The 23,123-nt window shown below is 41.2% G+C and overlaps 1 protein-coding gene across 1 annotated transcript in view; it reads right to left on the minus strand.

Annotated features, from left to right (window-relative positions):
• The window catches only part of LOC144829284 (uncharacterized), a 227,003-nt gene extending 210,607 nt beyond the window's left edge, over positions 1–16,396 (minus strand). The window contains exon 1 of the mRNA XM_078688245.1: positions 16,280–16,396. The gene's annotated coding sequence lies outside the window, so the exon portion shown is untranslated. The remainder of the gene's footprint in view (positions 1–16,279) is intronic.
• Positions 16,397–23,123: the final 6,727 nt, after the last annotated feature.

A 23,123-nucleotide genomic window follows, 5' to 3' on the forward strand; every position in this document is an offset into this window, starting at 1 on the left:
CCCAGGCAGGCAATCTACATTCCAGCAGAGGCACATGGGATGACTGAACAAGAAAATACCTACTTTCTAAAAGTGGTATTTTCAAACACAGAATGTAAAAATCACCTTCACTAAAAGATGCACCTTTAGATTCTGAGTTCAGGCATACTAAACTCTTTTCCTACCCAATTCCCCGGGCCAGTTATGTTTATAAGATGTTATAAACAAATTCCTTATTCTGTCCTGTGGGGAACAGGTAGCCTTACAATAATGAAAACAAAATTGGCCGTAATTCGCTAGCAGAACATGCCACACACATCAGGGCATGTCCTAATTTACACATACACTGCACCCGGCCCACAGGGGTACCTTGGGCCTACCTTAGGGGTGGCTGACATGTAAGAAAAGGGAAGGCGAGGGACTGGCAAGTGTGTGCACTAGCCAAGTCGACATGCCAGTTACAAACTGTGGCAGACTCTGCAATGGCTGGTCTGAGTTACCTATTCTGTGCTACTCACATGAGCATGCCCACTGATAGCATTTGATTCACAGGACCTGACACACTCAGTGCACTTTACTAGGGACTAACAAGTAAATCAAATATCCAATCATGGAAACACCAATCCATAACATAATTTACCACAGGAGCACTTGCACTTGCACTTCACCACTGATCAGCAGTGAGAAAAGTGCGCAGAAACACTGCGCCAGCAAGAACTGTCAAAACCAAGTGGTCAGAAAGCAAAATCTCAGGGGAAACACGCCAAAAGATGCCAAGTCTAACACTGGGGTAATGTTGGGGTCCTCCATCCACCTTGCTATTCTGTCACCCATCACATCACACACATGCACAAGGACACTGGGGCAGGAGGTATAGAGCAACGTACACAGCGGGAGCGGAGCCCGTCAGTTGGGAGGTTACATAATTACACAGAGCGTGAAGCTCCAACCTTAAGATCCTCTCACTTAATGTGAGGTCTCAATAACCAGATTAAACGCTGGGCCGTGCTTTCATTCCTGGAACAGATAGGCAGATATTTGCCTGCTACAAGAAACTCACCTTCTAGCCAGGGACTGCGGTAGACTCAAATTCAAGTTCTTCCCCATACAGAGGTTCTCTTCCAACACAACCAAAACAGCTGGGGTGGCCATTTTAGTTTCACAGTCCTTTCGAGGCTATGTGATCCAGAAAGAAGCAGAGATTAGACGCAGACTGCTCACCTGCCGCTTTGACATTGGAGGCCAGGGTTAGTGGTAGGCACGATCTACATCCCTAATGAGGGGCAGGAGAGCTTTTTACACAACGCACTTAAAGAGGACCTATCCACTGGCGAAAGAAGTCTTCTCCTGGGGGTGACCTCCACTTAGTTTTTGATAACGCGGACCGGTCGGCTCAACGCTATGGGCAAGTAGGCGAACTGTCTAACGCCAGGCTTTCCCGACTGCGAGAACTAGGCCTTGTAGATTTCTGGAGGGCTTCCCACCCACATGACAGGGAATATTCCTACTACTCCAATGCCCATAAAATGTACGCCAGACTGGACTACTACTTGGGTACCAGGGAGCTATACTTGTTAGCGTCCAGCATGGATATACTCAAGGCTGCCCGGTCGGACCACACAGCCGTGGTGACTGCAGTGACGCGCCCACCCCTGAAGCTGCCCCGTAGACAGGCGACTAAGGGACACGCTCCCCCAGCGCCAGGAGGTTGTGGATCAAATAAAACAAACCATAGGGGATTACCTTTCCCATAATAACATCCCTGAGACTAATATATCCAGCGTATGGGGGAGGGGGGTGTTTAAAACAGTGCTCCACAGCGCTTTCAAAGCGATCTCTGCAGCAGACAACAGACTAAGGAAGGAAAAGAGAGATGGCCTCTCCTTACAGGTCAGAGAATTGGAAAGCAAACATCAAAGGACTGGCACCCCTAGGGTGTGGCGGCAGCTGTCAGCCGCTCGTGCCTCTGGATCGAGTGGAATACGCTGCTCTCAGATTGCAGCATGCCTTCTAAGTGGAGGGGGACAAATGCGGGCAGTTATTGGCAAATAGACTCCAGGAAGAGCGACAGCGGCAGACTATCCAGATGATTAGGGATGCAGAGGGACAGCTGGTGTCAGGCAACGACGCAATAGAGGCCTTCAGGGATTTTCATGAGAGGCTCTATACAAGTCCGTCACTGGACGGGGACAACAGCACTAGCTATTTTCAGGGTGTGCAGACACCTAGGCTGACACCGGAGTAAGCTGCGGTCCTAGAGGGGGAGCTCCGTATTGAAGTAGTAATCTCTGCCATCTCTTGGTTAAAGTTAGCTAAAGCCCCGGGCTCAGACAGCTTCACGCCACCATTTACAAAGCCTTCTGCCCCGAACCAGCTTCTCTTTGGACCAGGTTGTTTAACTTTTGCCGCAACTGGTGCCATACCGGCCTCTATGCTGAGGCGGTTATAACAGTCATCCCGAATATCGATTTAAAACTCTACACGGGTATCTTGGTGCAGAGGCTGGGGCCATACATGCCAGCCTTAATTGAACCTGATCAGGCCAGTTTCATACGTCAAAGGCAGACTAGTGACAACCACTAGAAGAGTCCTCCACATTATTGATAAGGCTTCCAGGTTCCCGGACAACTACATGCTCATGTCAATAGATGCCGAGAAAGCGTTAGATAGGGTGCACTAGCCCTATCTGGAACAAGTACTGTCTAACTTCGGTTTTCGGGAACGCTTCCGCACACAAGTCTTAAATTGTTATCGCTTTTGTACGCCCACTGTGAGAGTCAATGGGCTTCAGTCGAACCCACTTCCAATAGCGCACAGTACACGACAGGGGTGACTGTTATCACCCCTGCCCTTGTGTGCTAGGTGTTCCATGAATAGCGTAAAGTTTGGACAAACCCACAGATCCGGGGAATTCCATTTGCGGCGGACAGCAACACAATAAGTCTTTAAGTGGATGATGTGTTAGTGACTCTTAAGGACCCTGAGATTTCTTTGGGGTCGTTCTTACAGGAACTGGAGAATTCTGGCAAAGTATTGGGGTTTAAAATCAATGTAGGAAAATCTGTGGCCCTTATTCTCACTCCCCCTCCACCCCAAACGATAGAACAACTCAAGGGAGAACATCCATTCCAATGGTCTTGGGACTCAATCACCTACTTGGGAGTGTGACTAGCTGCCACAACACACATCACAGCTGATACAAATTACACTCACTTAAGCAAGTGCTCTCTGACATATGCAGATGGAAACACCATCTGATATCCTGGCTAGGTAGGATAGCAGCCACTAAGAGGACGATCCTCCCTAAAATTCTGTACCTCTTCCAGACACTCCCTCTACGCCCACCCCCAGGTAGGATCCCCAAATTGCAAGCAGAAATCATGACCTGTATATGGCATGGCCGTAAACCTAGAATGATTTTTTGGAAAGCAATGGGGACCCCTACTGGAACAAATGGGTTTGCAACATGTAGGGACAAAGCACAAAGTAGGAAAGTTTACAGTAGCAAACATTAATAACACACATAAAACTATATAGGTGCCAAAATAGGTAGTCCACAGAATTATTTTTTAGAAAAATATATTTTTATTCTATTTTATTTACTGATAAATCTTTTTTTCGGTTCATTCTCCTTTTTACTGTTTCTCAATTGATCAGATACATTTTATCTCATTTATATCTCATATATACATTCATGTTTATGAAACAAAAGACCGATACAAATTATGACGGCTAGCGGCAAACCTAGAATGAAAAGGAGCCTTTGCTTTTTACCACCTGACGAAGGCGGGTTGGGCATACCTAATCGCCAGCTGTATTTCCAAGAGACGCAATTTAGACACCTTGAGGAATGGAACCGAACGGAATCAGGGAAGCATTGGCTATTCCAAGACAGGGTTGTGGGGGGTACTTCACGGATGACGATCCCATTTTTAAAGAAAGCCCAAAGGCTCCGTAGTCTCTACGTCTCAGACATCACTAAGACAACCATTTTGACATGGACCAGACTAACCTTCGCCACAAATCAGGGTTAGGGGAAACAACCTTTCAAGTATGGCGTCCGTCCCAATTCCGCTTTATGAGCCATTCTTTCAGTGTTCAGGGGGGTACTTTCGTTCTCACAAATTAAAGCGCATTTTGGCATCCCTGAGACAGAGCTCCTGCGATACCTGCAGCTTAGACATTGGGTCCTGCAACCACATAATAGAGAGGCGGCTAGTCGACATCTTACTACTTACGAGAGATGGCTCGTCGAAGTCCTCAGACAGGGGAATAGTCTCAGATTTATATAAGCTGCTGAATGTCCAAAACTCACACGCATATCACGCTGGACGTGGTGGGAAAAGGATATTGGGAGACCCCTTAGCAACAAAGAGTGGGAGGGCATATGCTACAGGGCACGCCACATGGACAGCAATGTGGCGCTGACTGACACTCACAAAAGTCAACATGTATTGGTACTACATGCCAGAACGAGTACATAAGGTTAATTCAACAGCTAGCGCACTCTGCTGGAGGAATTGCGGGGATACCGGTACATTGCTCCACTTACTTTGGGACTGCCCCACATTCAAAATTACTGGTCACAAATATTGGATGATATTGATAAACATTTGGAGACGCAGCTTCTCGGTTTTCCTGCACACATCTTACTGGGAGTACTAGACCCCCTGCCATACCCGCTACAGTCCAAGAGGGGTCGTCTGTTAGGATTGGTGATGGCCGCAGCCATGCAGAACCTTCTCACGCACTGGGGGACCCAACGGACCTCCACACATAACAGATGACGGACACCTTTGGCACATCCTGGGCATGGAAAAAATAACACTTAAACTCGCTGGTAGAGGCGCAGATTTTTGGGAAGCATGGCTTCGCTTTCTAGATCTGACGCAGGAGTTCCGCGAACTCACATGCCCTAAATACTTACTCCTGCTGCGATTGCCAGAAGACAGGGCACCACGTGCTCTGGGCTAACCTTGGGGTGTGCTGTTTGAATTCGTGCTTAAATCAAGGCAGGGTGGATTGGAGGAAGGGTAGGGGTTTTGTTCTTTTATTTTCTATTTGTTGTATATATGTTCTGAAGCAGGGTCTCTGCGTAGCCCACGAAGACAGCTTACTGTTCGCTGGCAGTGTTTTAGGCCTTTGTCTCCTCGCCATTTTGTTGTCCTGTCTTGAATACAATAACAGATTTAAACCATAAATGTGCTTTCCTTTGCAGGGGCATGATAACTTTGAAGGTACGAAGAGTATCTCATTTTTTTGTTTGTAGAGAAGTTAGTTTTGATAGTCTGCTGGGATGTACATCATATGTAGGGTCTGAGAAGATCCTTCTGTACCAGGCAGACCAGACTTTGGCTATCTTCAAGGCTGTGCAACTGTGTGAGCTTTTGTTTGGCAAGGAGAAAGTAATGAGTTTACTTGTGCCAAGAAGACCAGGAAACCTGATTGATCCCATATTTGGGGAGTACCTGGAAAAGAGCTCGGAATGAGTTGTCTAATTTTACTTGTGTGTTTTACTTTAATTGGAGAACAGATCCTATCCTTTCCCTAAATCTGCTACTGGCAACCTCAAATTTCTAACATCTTAAGTTACTCAAAAACGTTTCTGCCTTTTACACTGAACTTAAACTTGGTTCATTTCAGGCTAACACCTTCTTAAAATGTTCTCTTTGCTACTTTCAGGTGCTTTATTTAGACTAGGAATGTTCCTTTATGGACCAGATACATACTCTATTTTGCATGCTGTTATTTGTATCGCCCTTTATCCGGCATGTCTAGGAGGGCTGATTAACAATACAGACTTGTATGCACTCGGGAGAGGGCGGGATGTGGCATAACAGTCAGAGCTACTGACTTTGGAATGGGTAACCAGGTTAGAGTCTCGGCAAGGGTTTAACATCCTGTGATTTTGAGCAAATTACTCAATCTCCTTAGGCCTAAAAAAAAATAATAAATAAATAAAAAAGGTGAATGTGTCCTTCTCTAATGTAACTGGTGCTTATGTAAAGCACTCCAATACCTTCGGGTAGAGTTCGTGCTATATAAAACTACAACAAAAAAAAGTTGGAGTCAAATTGGCTTAACTCCAATTTGAAAATAATGTCAGTTCTCAGACCACGCTTTCAGCTAATAAGCTACAGTCTATAGTGCAATCTACATGATTACTACACTAGAGCCAGAAGGCATAGCAAATTGCATCAATTGATAGTGATAAGGATGGTTTATTACTGAAGTGGAAAATTGACAAGTAATAATTAGGACCTGCTCAAGCTAAGCCTATGCCGCTGAAGCCAATGGTCCAGTGTGGAGTACAGCATTGTTCTGGTGTTTCCAACAGCGGTTGGGGTACCCTACAAGTGAGTATAAGCAGGGTTATGCTTCACCAATTGTGTACCATCGGGCTTTGCGGTGTTTATGCAGACGACGTGTCGCATGGTGTAGCATTAAGATTAATGTGCTTCTTTGGGTAAAGCATGTGTTCATGTAAATGCACAAGTGATTGTTATGTTGAAGTTGGTTGTCAGACTTGATGTAGTTTAAGATCCCAGGACAGATGACAAATATATTGTAGCTTAACTCGTCTGTTAAAGTTTGTGGTATCCGCCTGTGAGGTTTCATAAGCCACACAATTAAGATTAACTATTGAACTACTATTGAATGCACTAATAGCGACTGGTGTTGGTGAATCGTTTTGCGCAGAAGAATTACATTAGAGTGTTTTCAAGCGGGTCGTGAGAACGCCTGGAAAGCGTAATTACCAAACTATCCTTGAATGAGTGGTACTTTGAATGTCTTTAGTGAAAAAGACAAGTTATTTTATTTGAGTTTGCAAAGTCTTGATTGTGCAAAGTTAATTGTGAAGGAGGAAAAGCTGCTGAAAGGTGCTGAACTGGTATTGGTAGATGGAGTTTGTGCCACGCTGCTATTGACCAGCAGGTGCAGTGTTGTAAGAGGTTGAGAATCCCAATTTGTGGCACACACAGGTTGAGCCCAGAGTATGCTGCGCTGAGATTGGACACCATTATTATAAGTTAGATCATGATTTGCTAAAGACTACAGATTGTTTTGAATTGAAGTTGTTCAGGTTTGAGACCTCGAAAACAAAGTGAAAATTAAATATTTTAGGACACTGATTTCCTAGGGGGTGATGAAAGGGCACCTATCCATGAGGGCACAACCGGTCATTAATGGACCATAAATGTCGATCTTTACACTGGTATTTTAACTCAATCATGGTACAAGATCACCGTGACAGAAGGATCCTTGCAATTTTAATATATATATATATATATATATATATATATATATATATATATATATATATATATATATATATATATATATATATATATATTTTTTTTAGAAATCGTATCTTGAACCTAAATACAATAGAAAATTTCCCGAAAATTTGAGATGAGTTTTGTATGACATGAAACCTCAACCTAGACCTGCACTGTATGAGTCTTTGAATGCTTGAAAGCATGCTGCACATGCAAAAGATTTTTTTTTAAAACAGACTCTAGCTAAAAGAATAATCCATAGTTGGATAAATGCAGAGTGGGATGCGGAACAGGTATGGAAGAGAGACTATTGAGTAGGTCGGATGTACCCTGTATTAACAAATATTAAAAACTGAAGAAGTGCAAAGGGAGGATGGTGCAGGTAAACAGTCTGAGGTAAACATGGATAGAGCTTCTAGTGAGGACTTCTTGGACGATTTGCGGTATTCCCCGACACCTCCATAGAATGTAGTTCAGCCAGATGGAGGGAATCAACCAAGCCGTAGTAATCTGACTGCACCCACTAATTCGAATCAAATCCTAACAGGAGGCGCACCTGCTGTTGCGCCAGTCAAAACTGGAGCCCCAGCAATCACCTTGGTCTCTACAGCCCCAGGTTTACAACCAGCTGAATAGGTCCCAAGTACACAAGAGGGTGCTACTGTACCAAATGTATCTGTAGAATTCTCAACATCTGGTACCCCAGGTGTTACCCAGTTATAGATATGGGTGCCCTGCCTTGAGTACAGGAACACCAAGTGGGAGCGAAACTACAGAGGAGATCATGGATAGCCAGCCAAAGTAAGACTTTCCAAGGCCCCTAAACATTCATTGCAAGGGTAAATGTAGAGTTGACTTTCATTGCAAGGGTAAATGTAGAGTTGAATGAATTTATCAAAGAATACCTGGATGGGGAATATGCAGATGGGTACCAGGAGGAGGAAATTCAGTTCCTGTGTAAGGATACAACATAACATTGAGGCCTACACAACATTAGGAGGAGTAGTTGCTTAATTTAATGTTGATTTGAACCAGAGTTAGACATTGCAAAATAATTTTAGAGTACACAAGAGATAACACAAAAGTTCTCATTCTATTTACCATGTTAATTTATCTGTGGAGGGAGTTAGTGCTCAGTGAATGGTAATGGAGTAATCTGGAGATAAATAAGGACATGTGGGCTGAGAGAGCTAAGTAAGAGGTATAAGGAGTATTTGGGGGTGTTTGAGTGAGAACACAGAGTAATCGGAGTCACTCTAGGTTGGTGCTTGCCCCTCCCCCACCAGAGAGGTGCATGGAGGAAGTTATATGAATGTGCACTGAAGTCACAGTGATCTTGCTGCATTTAGGAATCTACTTCCAAAATTGAGAATCTCAATTGGTGGTACACAGGTCAAGCAGTTTGGGAAGATTTCCAGAGAGTTGTAGGAAGCTTTGAATACCTTCTTTGATATTGTGGTCCCTAGTGATTTGCAGGTTGAATGCAAGGTGGCGATTTAGTGGCCAAATGACCTCCCTCGCCGATGAGGGTTGCTGTCACAAATGCTGCATGGTATGAGGTTAGGCAGAAATCTGAGCAGGTTATAAACTTTCTGTAAACTAAGGTGCCATGGAAAGAAATAAATTGATTGGTCAAAGATAAATCAAAGTACACAAGAGGCATTAGAAGTCAGTGCATGCTTACTATTAATGCCTCCAGAAGGTGTTAAGACAGCATAGCAGTGTTGAAAATCAAAAGGCGATTTGTGTAATTTTGTTGGTTTGTTCTTGGGTTATGTCCATAGATCTGTTCCCCCATTCAGCATATCGTCTGGTGGCAGAGTAAACCTTTAGATGAAATACTTTGTATTGTGAAATATTGTAGCAATGAATTGGAAATGAGGGAGAAAAATCAAAGAAGTTAAAGTTGGCGCTGACAGTTAGCACAAAAGGGATTACAGAATGGTTTCTACATTGGGAACTTATGTTACAATCAGGATGTTGGTGGCGAAATACAAGGCATCAGGTTTCAAGGTAAAGGACAGATAATGAATGGCATTCCTCAAGGTAGAGGTTGTGGTAAACAGATGGATCAGGAACATTGGATTAGATGTGGCAACTTTCAAAATGACAAACCCATGTCACTACTGTAATAAGTTGGGCCACTGGAAGAGGGAATGCAAGTTAAATCCAATCAATGTCAGCTGATGATCAAATGGAAAATGTTAATTTGATGCCAGTGCAGAAAATGCAGATGCAGAGTCCTCAGAACCCAAATATGTCCCAAGCCCCAGTGACGCAGGTTCCCAAAGCCCCGATGGAACTGCAAAACATAGGTAATCTTCTCTAATTAGCCGTAATATGAAGATGACATAGCTGCTCAATTAAAGTATGTTATTACAGTTGAATTGTGACATCATAATGCATTCTTCCAGAGCCTAAGATTGAGGGAGGCTCCAGAGCGCAACTACAGCTGCAGTTTGAAAAACGAAAAAAACTACCTTTGTTTTCCTGATATTTTTCAGAAATTAAAAGCTGAAACGAGTTCTTTATGGGAGAACAGTATTTTTTTTTCACATCATAGGCCATTAATGGAAATATCTGATTTACATGTTTCTACTCATTGTGAGCTACAGATTAGGTTTAATATAAGGGTAAACTGGCTCAAATTTTCTTTTGCAACAAATTCCAAACAGCTTTTCTGGTGCATTTAAAATTTCATACTACAGATGCTACTTGTATTGGGCATGTCTGCAAACATGTGTCTTCCATATGAAAGAGCTAAACATCATGGAGTAAAGCAGTTTGCGAGAATGGGGATAGTGTGACTATGTAATTTAAGAAATAAAATACCCTGTCCCATAAGTTAGAGGGATATTGCAAGTCACCTCAGAGTACCACGACCTTATATGGGGAACTTGTCCTTCAAAGTTGTTAATCTTTGTGGTCATGGAACTCTGTTCTTATTATATCCTTATACTGTACAGCATGGGGTACTTGCACAGATCATGTAAACTGCCTGGCACACAAAACTGGGAGAGGGGACTGGAGAAACCTCCACAGGATCATTAGCGTGGTTGCAAGAGTCAGGAGGAGTGAGAAATTCTCTCAGATCTCTGGGAAGGAATTTGAAGAATTGAAGCTAATCTTGAGCACCCTGCTTGCAAAAACATGCAGCCAGATTGTAAATGTCAGGTGTGTTTGAATGTGAGCAATCAGCGTGCTTATGGGAGGTGGCAGGGCATAAGAGATCCACTGTTTTAGAGATCGAGCTTGTAAAGCAGGCGACCCCCCCCTCCAAGGTCATTAGCAGGATCAGTTCTAGAGGCCGCTAGGGCCTGGCTAAATGCAAGCTGGTCGATTTTGGCGAAAGCCGGCTCACCATTGGTCAGTGATGGAACATTGATGCCAGCTATTACCCAAGAAAAATAGGTCAAAAATGGTCAGACCAAGATACCGGAAGAGGATCTTCGACCAAGATGGTAAAATTTGCTCAAATTGGGTCATGGATGTGGCCTCCAAGATGCGTCGGAAGACTGACCCGTTGGGTGAGTTGGGCAAGATTCACTATATCTAGAAATTCTTGAGTGTCTCCATCGGCTAACTGATCCAGATGTATATTCAAATCCCCAAAAACAATGTAATGGATAAAGCTAAGTGCCTGGGGAGTAATGGTATCTCCCAGTACCTTAAGAAAGGCCCCAGCTGGACCAGGGGGCCTATAGATTAAAGAGCCACCCAGGGTGAAGTGTGCCGAGAAGCTGATGCTAAAGTCCAGGACTTCGCATTCCCCCAGGACATAGCCTCACCCTGCTGGAGGGCCCAGGTGTCCCTATATAGACTAGGCAAACCTCCCCCTCTCACCCCTAAGTGGTCTGCTCTGGAGATCTGTATCCATCAGGGATAGCCATCGTGAGAGTGGGATTAAAGAGTATTCATAAAGCCATGTCTCTGTGATACATAGGAGATCAAGTAGCTTGTCCATGAAAAGGTTAAAAAATATCTTGATGGTACTTCCTGAGCGAGTGTGAATTAATCAAGGCAGCTTAAAGTGAAGGCCTCTGCCTGCCCATGCAGGAGGGGGCACCAGGACAGGCTGAGTCGACAGTACCAGCTCCCAACCCAAAGCCACAGATCGGGCAAATAGAATCATGACACACGCAGATCCCACCTATTAAAGTAAGGACAAGGGTGAGAGTGAAGAGTCTGAAGTTGTTTGCTGGTATAATACACCCTGTTCACAAGTTGGGGGCATCACAGACAGCATGGCTTGCGCTGGGTGCTTACGTGACGTTGACTGGCGCAGATGGGCTTGCCTTAGGTGCGCCTTTTGGCACGCCCATTTCGCGTCCGCACAGCGTGCATATTAATGGACCAGCTCCTATAAAAACTAGAGCGCGCCTGAGCTAAAATGGAGTCAATAGTTGTCCACCCCAGGAAGTAACAGCACAGGACTAAAGTGCAGAGTGAAGGTAAAAATGAGCAGCATACAATAACAGATTCAAAATGTAGGTTTCAGATAAGTAAAAATAAACCTTAACACTGTTAAAATACAACAGTCAAAAATCACAATTCAGCCAAGTTAAAATGTAAAAGAGCGTAAGCACAGAACAGATGATCCGATTCATACAACCCCCCAAATACACTCATGACATAATCCACCGAGCTAGTCATATACCCACTCACATGCCCATGCAACCATTTTCAAAGCCACACTCACACCCAGACGGCCACTCACACCCAGACGGCCACTCACACCCAGACGGCCACTCACACCCAGACGGCCACTCACACCCAGACGGCCACTCACACCCAGACGGCCACTCACACCCAGACGGCCACTCACACATGGATACAGGCAGTCACAACCACTCAGTTCACATGTGTTAGAAAGTGTATCACTTATTAGTATAGAAGAATATCCATTTAAATTATGCAGTAGCTTAGTATACATCTTTAAGTCTCAGAAATGCTTATGAAATAGCTACACTCACTGGAGGATGTCATCAGTGATGACACTGACCATGTTATGCATGATGTACAGTGAGGTCATAAACAGTGCATTGCAGGGCGTAAATTATAGTTAGTTCAGGTAACTATAATGGCTGAAGTTCAATAGGTTTGTGCAAGTCAATTGTGAGCCTAACTAAGGTCTCTGTAATCTTCATTTTCTGTGAGTGAGTGAATATGTCTATCTATATACACACACATTTATATACACTCTAAACAGACTTAAAGGCTTGGAGTTTAGTGTTTCTGGAATGGTAGTGGATAAGGTTAGTAAGAGTACTTTAAGGGCTCAGGAGTGGGTAATGAGGTTATAACATAGGTACTGTTTTTAATTTAATAAACATTTAAAATAGTTTGCGTTTTAAAGTTAAAATTGAATTATAATAAAAGTAATACAAGTAATTCTATATAGATGGTATACACACCTAAATTAGGGTATATTGACTTACATTAATATTTCAATCTAAATACATTAATTTAAATATCTACGTATATTGATATAGTGTATATATTTTAACTTAAATAAACAGTATGTACTAATATGGATAAAAGTACAACTTACCTACAAAGTAAAGGACAGCAGGGGTAAAGGCATGCAATGAAAAGGTACCAGTGATGTAAAAACAGATGTAAATGACTGCAAACTGACATTTGTCCAGATTAGCTCATGAAGATCATCAATATCCAAAGGCGAAGTTATTTTTTAATATACCTATGACACTTTGGTAGCTCCTTTTTTGGTTGCTCCTAACCGACCTTTTTGTCTTGGATTAGGGCACTTACCAAGCTTGAGATGAATGGAATAGTCTGATATTTCATACAAGCTTCACAGTGCCAGAAACAGTGCCTTGTGGCACAAGCAGAATGTTCCATATTTAGATTTAATTACTCTGATTTACTCCACATCTGGTGCCAAATTAACCGGTTGCATTTCCACTTTTGTTGGTGGACCAGGTTCCTACACACAGAGGAAGTTTCATATCACCACTGTAAGCGGTGTCTGATCTCCGGAAGAAGATTGCCTGGAAGACTGGTGCTACTCCCTACCTTAGCGACGTAGAATACTTCTAGCATTGTTTTTACGGTAAAGTCTGCTTTCATCAAGTCATTTGGTAAGCAGAGTTTAAAATGCTAGGATGACTCAGAGGTGGATAACAAATTTACAGTCTGAAAAAAGTAAACACAAAGGTAATGGAATATATTTTATTTGCTTTTTTTAAAACCCAAAACTGTTCAGACGCAAAATAGCATCTAAGATAGTTGAAAGGAACCTGACACTAAGTTCACTAGCTATATTGTGAGAAGTTTGAAAATCTGACTCCGTACAGTCAAAACCCAGGCCCAAAGCAGGGCCGGACTGAACCCACAGCAGCCCTAGCAAATGTCAGGCCAGCCCCCATACTGTGCATAGCGAGTGAGACGGATCAATAGAGAGGGGGTTTTGGGGAAATCTTCCCTCCAAGAAACGTTGGGAAAAAGCGTGCATTCTACAACACATTTGTCATTATATATTCAATTGTATTAGCTTTTGAAGCATAGTAAATTATGACCTTATTGTGCACCAGGAGGTGACAATCTTTGCTGGGGCACTTCAATGATTCCCTCACTATCACCTTCCAACAGTGCCACATTGCTCTATAGCCCCTTTCTCACATGTATTTTATTTGTTTTATAACGAATCTCATGCCATTGTAGGGTGTCAGAGCACTTTACATCACACACATACAGAGAATCAATTATACATGTGTAAATTAGAGTACAAAAAATGTCATAAGACGAAAAGGACTGCAAGGTGGAAGATTCACATGGCATCCATACTGGGTGGCACTTTTAAAAAGTGCTTTGTCTGGAGAAGCACAATTTCATGATTCTGAAATTAAAAGTGGTTAGGGATGCCTTTAATAATAAGAAAGTATTCATTTCCAAACAAACCTTTTATTAGCAATATCGGGATAATGAAAGACTTAGAAAAAAACAACTTTCTAACTTGTAACATGCAGCTCTGATGGCAGATCAGAGCTCATTTTGCTACATTACGATTGTAACTTACAAACTGCACAGTAAGAAAAGAAACTTTTTTGACAAAAGCAGCAACCCGCTGAGTTACGCGCATAAAACACTTCTTTGATACGCATGTTACACGTTATTTGCAGCAGGCGTATTAACCCTCAGGGCTACCTTAAATGAGTTAAAACTGCCACTAGACTAAACTACCATCTCTCTCTCCAGCAGTTACACTACACTAATCACCAGAGTTAACTTGCAACTTTATAGTGACCCGAAAACTACTGAATATACAAGGAACTTTGCAGTGCTTTTTTTTGATAATCAAGTTTATTGACTTTTAAAAACATACCACAAGTTTACAATGGCAGCAAAATTAAGCACATTATAGAGATTATATGCAGCCACACGAGAGGAGACAGGGCCTAGGAAATCAACTTTCGAGGTATAACGACACCTATGGTTGACAGCAAGCATCAAACATACAACCCCTTTAGGATTGTAGATTGAACCATTGACCCCAGATCTTCGTGAAAAGGTCGGGACATCCCCGGGCTCCAAATAGGTACTCCTCTCGAGTCCCGCACCAGTCAACCCCACGCTTCCATTTCCGTATTATGCAGTGCTTTTAAGCATGCTGCACCACTACAATAACAACCCTCCACCCTTCCAGCATCCCGGGGAAACACCCGGTATGGCCACTTCGGACTTGTTCTTCGATCATGGTTACTGCGGTGCGATTTTTGCCCCTAATTATTCAAGCTGGCAAAATTTCGCATCACAAAAGTAACGCTTTTAAATAAATAAATAAATTTTAAAACTGGAGAATAAAGCTGCGTTTAGCTTCTATGGGGCAGCTGTCATACTGTGGACACAAAAACTCAAAATCTCAAAACCGGTTCATCTTTCCCTGCCATTTTGTATTATTAGCCGATGGAGTGATGAAGGGTTAAAAGGCTAAGTTATGTGCCAATCACGACCCAGCCTATGGCTTTAATACAGTTGATGCTCCTTAACCAGTTTTCCACGGGAACAGAATATGAAAGTCTCGAACGGTTTGGCATTAATAGCCAAAAAGAATAATAATCGAAACGAAAAAGTTGCTTCTGGGCGCGTTCTTCGTGCGTTTTTGTTTAATAATGTGCTGTTTTCTTTAGTTCAAATGCGGAGTTTGTTCCGAGGGAGGTTTTATGAAATAATGTGTATTTTAATATAAAGCACATACACCATATGTGATTGAAGTGCTTTAAAGCTTGACTTTTGAGTGGTAAGCTACCTGGGAATTAAAGGTACTTCTGCTGTATCTGACTTGCTACAAATCCTTTCCTATGAATTGTAAACAAACATACACCCTGTTAACTCTGACTGAACCATTGTCCAGCCCTGCAGCAACACAACATTACTGGCAATCTCATTGCCACCTGTAAACATTTCAGATAGTAATGAGTTTTGAGACAACAGGTGGTGTTTAGATCTTCCGCCTGACCTTATCTAAAATATTTTTAAAATACACACTTTGTTAACGCGACCGAGAAGGACCCAATTAAGGTATAGTATGTTGGTGTTACAATTATAAACTATGGGCCTCTTGTTTCTTCTAGATTACGGTAGCCCGTGAGTCTCGAGCCCCAGCATTAACTTGTGTTTGCTGCTCTTAAAATCTGCGGCGAAGAAGTCTCCCTGTCTCCTAAACCGGAGGCACCCTCGGAAAGATAATTAACCCGTGCTGCCGGTTCACTTGAAAGAACTCGAAAGGGTGTTGAAGAATGTAAGCAAACATACGGGGCAACAGGGTGAATGGATACATGACCATAATTCACTACAAGTCCTTACCCCGATCGGAGCATTATCATTTTAAGTAAACGTGAAAACCCCTTTCACTCATTGAAAACGGATTCTTTCCCATCATTTCAAACTGTGAAGGTAACACGTCAATTATGTCATAACCCGACTGGAAGCCCTCTCAGAAAAGGAACTCTATTTGGGCGACTTAGCTTTGAATTAAGGCCTCACGCAAATTCTCTCACCTTGTATCAGGAGCACAACTACAACTTTCCAACCCCGCCTGTCAGCTGCAGCTCCTTTATAAGATGTCAATCAAAACGGAGGTAAACGAGAGGCGGGGCTAGAAAAATAAGGTGAAGGGGCGGGAGATGCAGAAAGGAAGGCAGCTCTGGGTAAGATTTTTTATCAACAAATAAACAGACCTGTAGTATTCACAAATAGCCTGATCCGCAAGGAACTTCCTATTGCGTAAATACGTCAATTGTTCTCTCTGACTAGTCCTATTACATATTTCCATCGTGTTGCATGCTGGGATGTGCAAGTCCTCTGGGTTGATTACTGAGCTGAACAGACACTACATTTCCCACAAACTATTTTTCTCAAGTGACCAGCCTGAACAGACACCCGAGCGTTCAAGGATTGTTCTAGGTAGAAAGCGAACTCGGGACCTGTTTCAAGAGGTGCTTTTGGAATGGCTTAGAAACAAACCCTCGACGGATCCAGTCCAGCGGCCTAGCTTTCACCTGCAGCAGGTGCAGCGGCATCGGGGCCCAGAGGCCCGAGTGGCACACTGAATCCTGAATAGTGATGTATTTTATAATAGCCCATTTCCTTCCTTTCACTATGGCCCATGATACACTGGCTGCGCTAATCATTCGGTCCTTCACTCCCCCTCCCCAAATCAAGACAAACCTGCAGTGCAGAAACAATTGGGTTTTATATTTGTGCACAGAAAAACACCGTTTTTTACGTGCATACGTTGCTATTGGTTGCATTATTTTAGTTAAATTTTTAATGCGCTTTACTCTCCAGAATAGACAACCTCCCCCTTACAGCACACAACATAAAACATCCCCATACACCAAATGTGCATTCAAACCTACATGCCCATACTACCATCATAGCTCAATGTAATTCTGTATGCATTTTAAAAAAAAGTTTTCATTGGCATTTCATAACAATGGATGTATCTATAAGAGGTATGTATATCCATGCAATGATGCATGTAGGTACAGGGTTCAACGAATACAAGTAAACACAACATATCCCAACTGCTCCAGCTCCTTTTTAGTCCCCAATACCTTAAGTATTTTGTTATTAATGCGGTAAACTTTCATTTTATGCTATACATTTTCCGTTTTGTGTGTCTGTGATGTTTGGCATATATTTCCTCCTCTCGACCTTTCACCTCCTCCCATGACCTCAAGGCTACTCACAGGCCCTTTGTAATTAACATTTATCATTGCCGTATTTCTTTACATCAAACACCATCCTGTGTAACCCACCGCCCTGTTAATCATGCTAGGCTCACAGTTATCTGCTCTGGTCACAGTATGGTTAGTCGATCAGATAAACTGCTTAACCCTTTAGCTGACACATAGAACATTATGACACACTTGAGAGAAAAATGACAAACGTACCAAATGTGCTAACTATACCTTACAGAAAATACTAGAAAATCTTTAAAAGACTTTGGTACTGCATCATAAAAGCATGCAGATAATTTGTAGGATACATGGAAACATACATTAAGTAATAATATAGGTTTGTAGTTTAAAACGTTTCAGATGCTAATTCAATGTGTATCAAACAAAAGGCAAATGTGAGATACTTAGGCGTTATAATTCTAACCATTCTTTTCAAAATAATGATGTGTATGGAGAATTTAATTAAATCGAACATGTTTTTGAGTTTTATGTGTGATATTGAAAGGTCTCATTCTAAACATCCATAATTTGTATATGTGAAATTGTGCACCAAGGTAGGAAAGAGAAAAGGGTGCTGCACACTTATACTAAACCCAAATGCTCTGAAACCTTTAGGGTTTGCTCTTCATACATGTACTAATATGAATCAATAGAATCAATATTAATAATTCATGTTTTGAAATCATTTTATACGTTAGTACTTTTCAAATGCAGTAATATTAATAGTCACTAGTGATATTTACAACAAAACTAAAATGCTTTATTAGTGCATATAAGTTAAAAGAAATATGTAAGGTCCTGAGGTAATTCAGTTTTAACTCCATTTTGTATTCCGTCGCCATTTTGTGTTGCCCTCACTCAGGCAGCTTGGTAAACCAAGTGTTTTTGCCCTTTGTACTGCCACGTGTCAAATAACCTCCCCTTCCTTGTTGTGAAGCCAATTCCAGGAACTAGCCAAACTGACTAATCCTTGTCTAGACTGACTAATCCTTGTCCCAACTATCTGTTGGCCTTCGGTATTCCTTCCCCGCATTATCCTGTTTTGTAAGTTGTCCTTTGAAGCACACAAACATGTCCTGCCATTACTGATTGACCTATAGGTGCTGTCATTGATTGACTTATGGGGTTGGGCAAAAAAACACGACTCAAGGGAGACGTTCTGGTTACATGATGCCTTGTTTTGAATGTTTTCCTATTGGCTAATATTTGGTAGATCTTGCATGTCCATATTAGGCATTTTGCATGCTTGCATGAGCTAGGACTGCCCCTTGCTTTTACGCTGAGTATGTAACCCTCACATATATAATGCCCCAGTGTTCTGTACTCTTTGGACTGCCTCATTCAGTTGCTACGGCTTCTGTGTGACATAGTCACACTCATTTGAGTTTAAATAAAGATTTTTTTGTATTTCAGTTTCTGTGCCAACTTCATTTTGTTAGTTTAAAAGGACCAAGTATTAGTGAGACCCCTGAGAAGGAGTTTTGATTTCTTCAATTGGCGCGTCAACGTGGACCTCATCAGAGAAGTGGCTATCTGAGGGAGTGATCTTGTCAGGAGACTGAAATCTACTGAGGAGGACAGGACAGGACTCTACTATGGAGGTACTCTGTGCACGGAGATTCTGGGGATTCTTTGTCTCTGCAGCCCAGTATATTTCTGATCTTCCTAATTTTGATCCTCCACATGCTGTCACTCCTGACTGAGAACCTTTTTGGCGTGAGTATTCTAAAAAAGACCGTTAGGTCATTCAGAACTTGGCAGTTAGAATTTGGACAACCTTTTGATTGGTAAGAGTCGTTCTGTGGCGCTTGCTGTGGGTTTTGATGCCTGTGATTGGTAAGGTAGTTTAGTAACGCTTACTAAGGCTTTGGAAATATATGAATTTGTGTTGGCCAACTTTGGATTTGTATCGGATAAATATGCGAATTGCAATTTGTGTAGGTAGGTAATGAGGAGACTTTTCTCTACTTTGTATAATATTTGAACGGTGCAACGTACGGAGAGTACCTTAAGCACTACTTTGATTATAATATTTGCATATTCTGCAATATTTTTGGCATGCCTGTTTTCAAGCTCACATCGAAGAATGTGTTGCTTTTTTTGAAAGGTACCATAGTGAGATATGAATTGAATTAGCCGACTCCCCTGAGGGAATATCTAAATAGGTTTAGGTATAAAACATATTTCTTCCTTGGTGATTTTGTATCCCCAGGGAATTAAAATATGACAAAATACAAACAAGGATCCTTTGTTCTGTGCAATTTTATGAATGGAGATATGCAGAGCGATTTTTGGTGTTCTGCCAGCCCAAGCTTGTGAATTGAGTGTATTTTGGCTTCTTGGACATACAGCAGTCTGTTGGGCTGTTTTTGCAGTCCTTTGGAACACTATTGAGAAGCGCTTCTTGTAAATATGACTTACAACTAGTATTTTCAAATGGTTTGGTTTAAGTACAGTCTGTGGGCTGTCCTTTGTTTCTGTCCTGAGTATTGATCTGTGGGTTAAATGTGTGTTTAAATGTCTATGTGGTTTTCCCATTAGTGCAACTTCTGTGAGTAAATAGAGATGGCGCTATTTACGAAATAAATGGCTAAAGCGCGCTGTATTGTGTGTCCTGAGTGTTTGACCCCTTTCTGTTTATGTCTGAAATGAGCTCAATGTGTGTTTGTGGTTTTTCTTGATCTTTTTAGTCTATTAAGCAAAATGTCAGTTAATTAATATTAAGTAGAAATTAAATAAAAATCCAGAAATGAACCATGTGATATGCTAAAATAGCTATATGTTGCTATATAATTTATAGAGTAAGCAATTATGCACATGTACAAACTGTTAAATGCTTAAAAAATAAAATTAAAATTCACATTCACTAGGAATAAAAAAGGCCTCAAAAACGAAATTGTGTGTTTTGTAGAAAAATAAATTTATAGTATTTTTTACTTACATACATTGTATTAGATATTAACAGGCAAACTCTGCAGCTGAAGTACATTTTTGCTGAACTCAAACGCATATTATAGAACACGCATTGATATGTCTTAGTTTGCAAAAGACTGCCACCGGGCTCATGTTACAACACTGAGAGACAAGCTTTTATTGCCGCTAAGCAAGCAGTTTTTTTTTTGTAGGCCAAAAATAGACAAGAATGTTTACTTAGCCAGGACTTCGCCCTCAGTTAAACACGGGTATAACTTTGCATTTCAGCATGTTGTTTTAAAAAGGTTCCAAAACTAAGGTTCATTATTTTGTATTACAGGAAGACATTTCAATTAAGGGTTTCCTCTCTTTAAGCATTTTATAAGCATATTCTTGGTTCTAATGTTAAAATAATTGTTCTTTTAAAAAAAAAAAGTGGCGCAAAAATGTTCATGTTTCAAGTTAGGCTTCTGTGCTTAGGCTTATAAATGAATGCGTCTAAAATGATAGGCAAGGGATGCAGCTTGCTTTTATATGTGGAATTATCAAAAATGATTGGGTTTATAAAAAATAATTATTAATTATGAAAATAAATTATTAAAAATATGTGCTTCTAAATTCTTTTTTTACTATTTATAAAGCTTAATACTCATACTGTGACCTCCTAACATTATAATTTAATTTAAGTTGTGTTGTACTGCATAATGAGGACATTTGCATATGGAATTTCACTTGGCGCAGGCGTAAAAAACTCATTTTTCTAAAGGATTTACATGAGATATGTCTAATGTCCTATCTCTGCAATCTGTAAAGTACATTCTGAGGATAATTAATATGTAACACAATTATAGGATATTTATTTTTAAGTGCCCCAAATATCAAAGACAAAATTGGGTAAAATAGACTATTCAAACAGCATTCTTGCCATTTACAATAGCTTTAAAGTGCCTTAGGCTTCAGTAAATACATACATTTAGGTATAATACAAATTTGCAGGTTGTTCCCATTTGGGGTTGCTTTTAATGGCTCAGTGAGCCAATGTGCCCGGTGCAGAGGTTTGAGTTTAATATCAGGGTTGAAGGTTCTAACTCTAGCTGGACCTACTGAGACGTTCATTCATTTAAGGTTGATGAACTGAGTACCGTTGCATAGGGTAGTAACACACATTTGTTCTAAAGCTAGTATGTTATGTTATTATGTTCTGCGAATTATTCACAGTAACTGTTTTAATAATCTAAGAATAGAAATAAATTTTAGCCCCTAACAGAAGTAATATATATAACATGTGTTTTTAAATAGGGTTAATTATTGCAGGTTAGAAAGAGTTAGGAAGGCTTTTTGTCTTCGACAGCTTCAGGGTGAGGAGAGAGAGAGGGCTGAGGAGCGCAGAGCGCGAGGCAGATTTTGACATTGAGGTCAGTAAGGTGGGAGTTAGGAGTGAGTGTAAACAGATGGAGAAATCATTGCTTGGAAAAGCTTTTCTGACAAGAAGACATTAATGCTTGCACACTATAGGAACCTTGAAAAGTGGCGGGGACCAGGAATGCTGGCTGAGGCTGGATAGCAGCCCAGAAAGTTCTGCTGAGGTGTTATTCTTACCTCTTGGAGGACTGTGCAAGGCCTCAAAGGGGGTGATACATTTGTATTTCTGCTTTTGAAAAATAATGTCATGTAGTTGCCTTAATTTAAGATGGTTGGTTACAGTTGATATTTTGTGTGTTAAGTAAAGTATCAGCACTATGTTGAAACAAGATGAGTTTTTTGTATGACTCCTTTGAAAAAAAAAAGAAAAAAATGTTCATGTGTTTTTCATGTTTTTGCATTTTGTCCTTCTATGAATTGTTCCTGCTGGTCCTGTGTGTCAGAAGCAACAGAGTAAGTTGTATTTGACAGCCAGTCACCATTAACTGGTGACCAGCTGTCAAAAGGAGGGTGAGGAAAGTAAAAAAAAAAAAGTGTAACTTTGATTTTAAGCCTGACAAATTAAGCAGGCCCGAATATTGGGTTTTGGGCTGCAGGTTCATAGTGCATAAAGTACATGACATGGTGTTGTGAGGAACTGGAACATTAGCTGAGATTATAGTATATGGTGTAGGGGCCAGCGGTAGAGTTAACATTTGTGTACTATTTTGACTTTTGTGTATCACCCATACTCTTGGTATTGTGTCACAAACTTGACTATCACCCGAGTAATTTCTTGTTTTTCCTATATATTTTTCTTTTGCCGCTTCTCCCCTGATTGATGTCGCATTGTGCTTAGTTATTGGGGATTTTAGCTGTGTCCTAGTCCCATTTCTCTTTTCCGTATTCCTTTCACCAGTCAGCCCTTTTATTATTGTTGGTGTATTGTTCATGGTTCACACTTCCAGATTGCAGTAATGTACCAGGGACCCCCATATTATGTATAATTCCCTTTTGTATGACCAGACTGGTTTTTAAGAATTTTCTTTAGGCCTACTTTGATGTTTTCCAGTCTGACTGTCAGGGTAGTGATGGACTGGTTAACTGACTCAATACTATAGTAAGACAAGTTTTCCACCTCAATAGGAGATACCTTACATTTATTTTTTTGAACATGACAAATTTTCAATGACTATTTTAATTTGGATTTTTACCCTTTTGTTCCTGCTTCTTTAATTTTCGGTGGGATCAGGTGTGTTCTAAATCATGGAAATACCAGGACTCTCTATTTCTTGTCTTTTGTTTCCATATTTTGATCATTAGCCTTTGTATTGCATAGTGCACT

Source organism: Lissotriton helveticus, chromosome 4_1, assembly GCF_964261635.1.
Source record: "Lissotriton helveticus chromosome 4_1, aLisHel1.1, whole genome shotgun sequence".
NCBI classification, from domain to species: domain Eukaryota; kingdom Metazoa; phylum Chordata; class Amphibia; order Caudata; family Salamandridae; genus Lissotriton; species Lissotriton helveticus.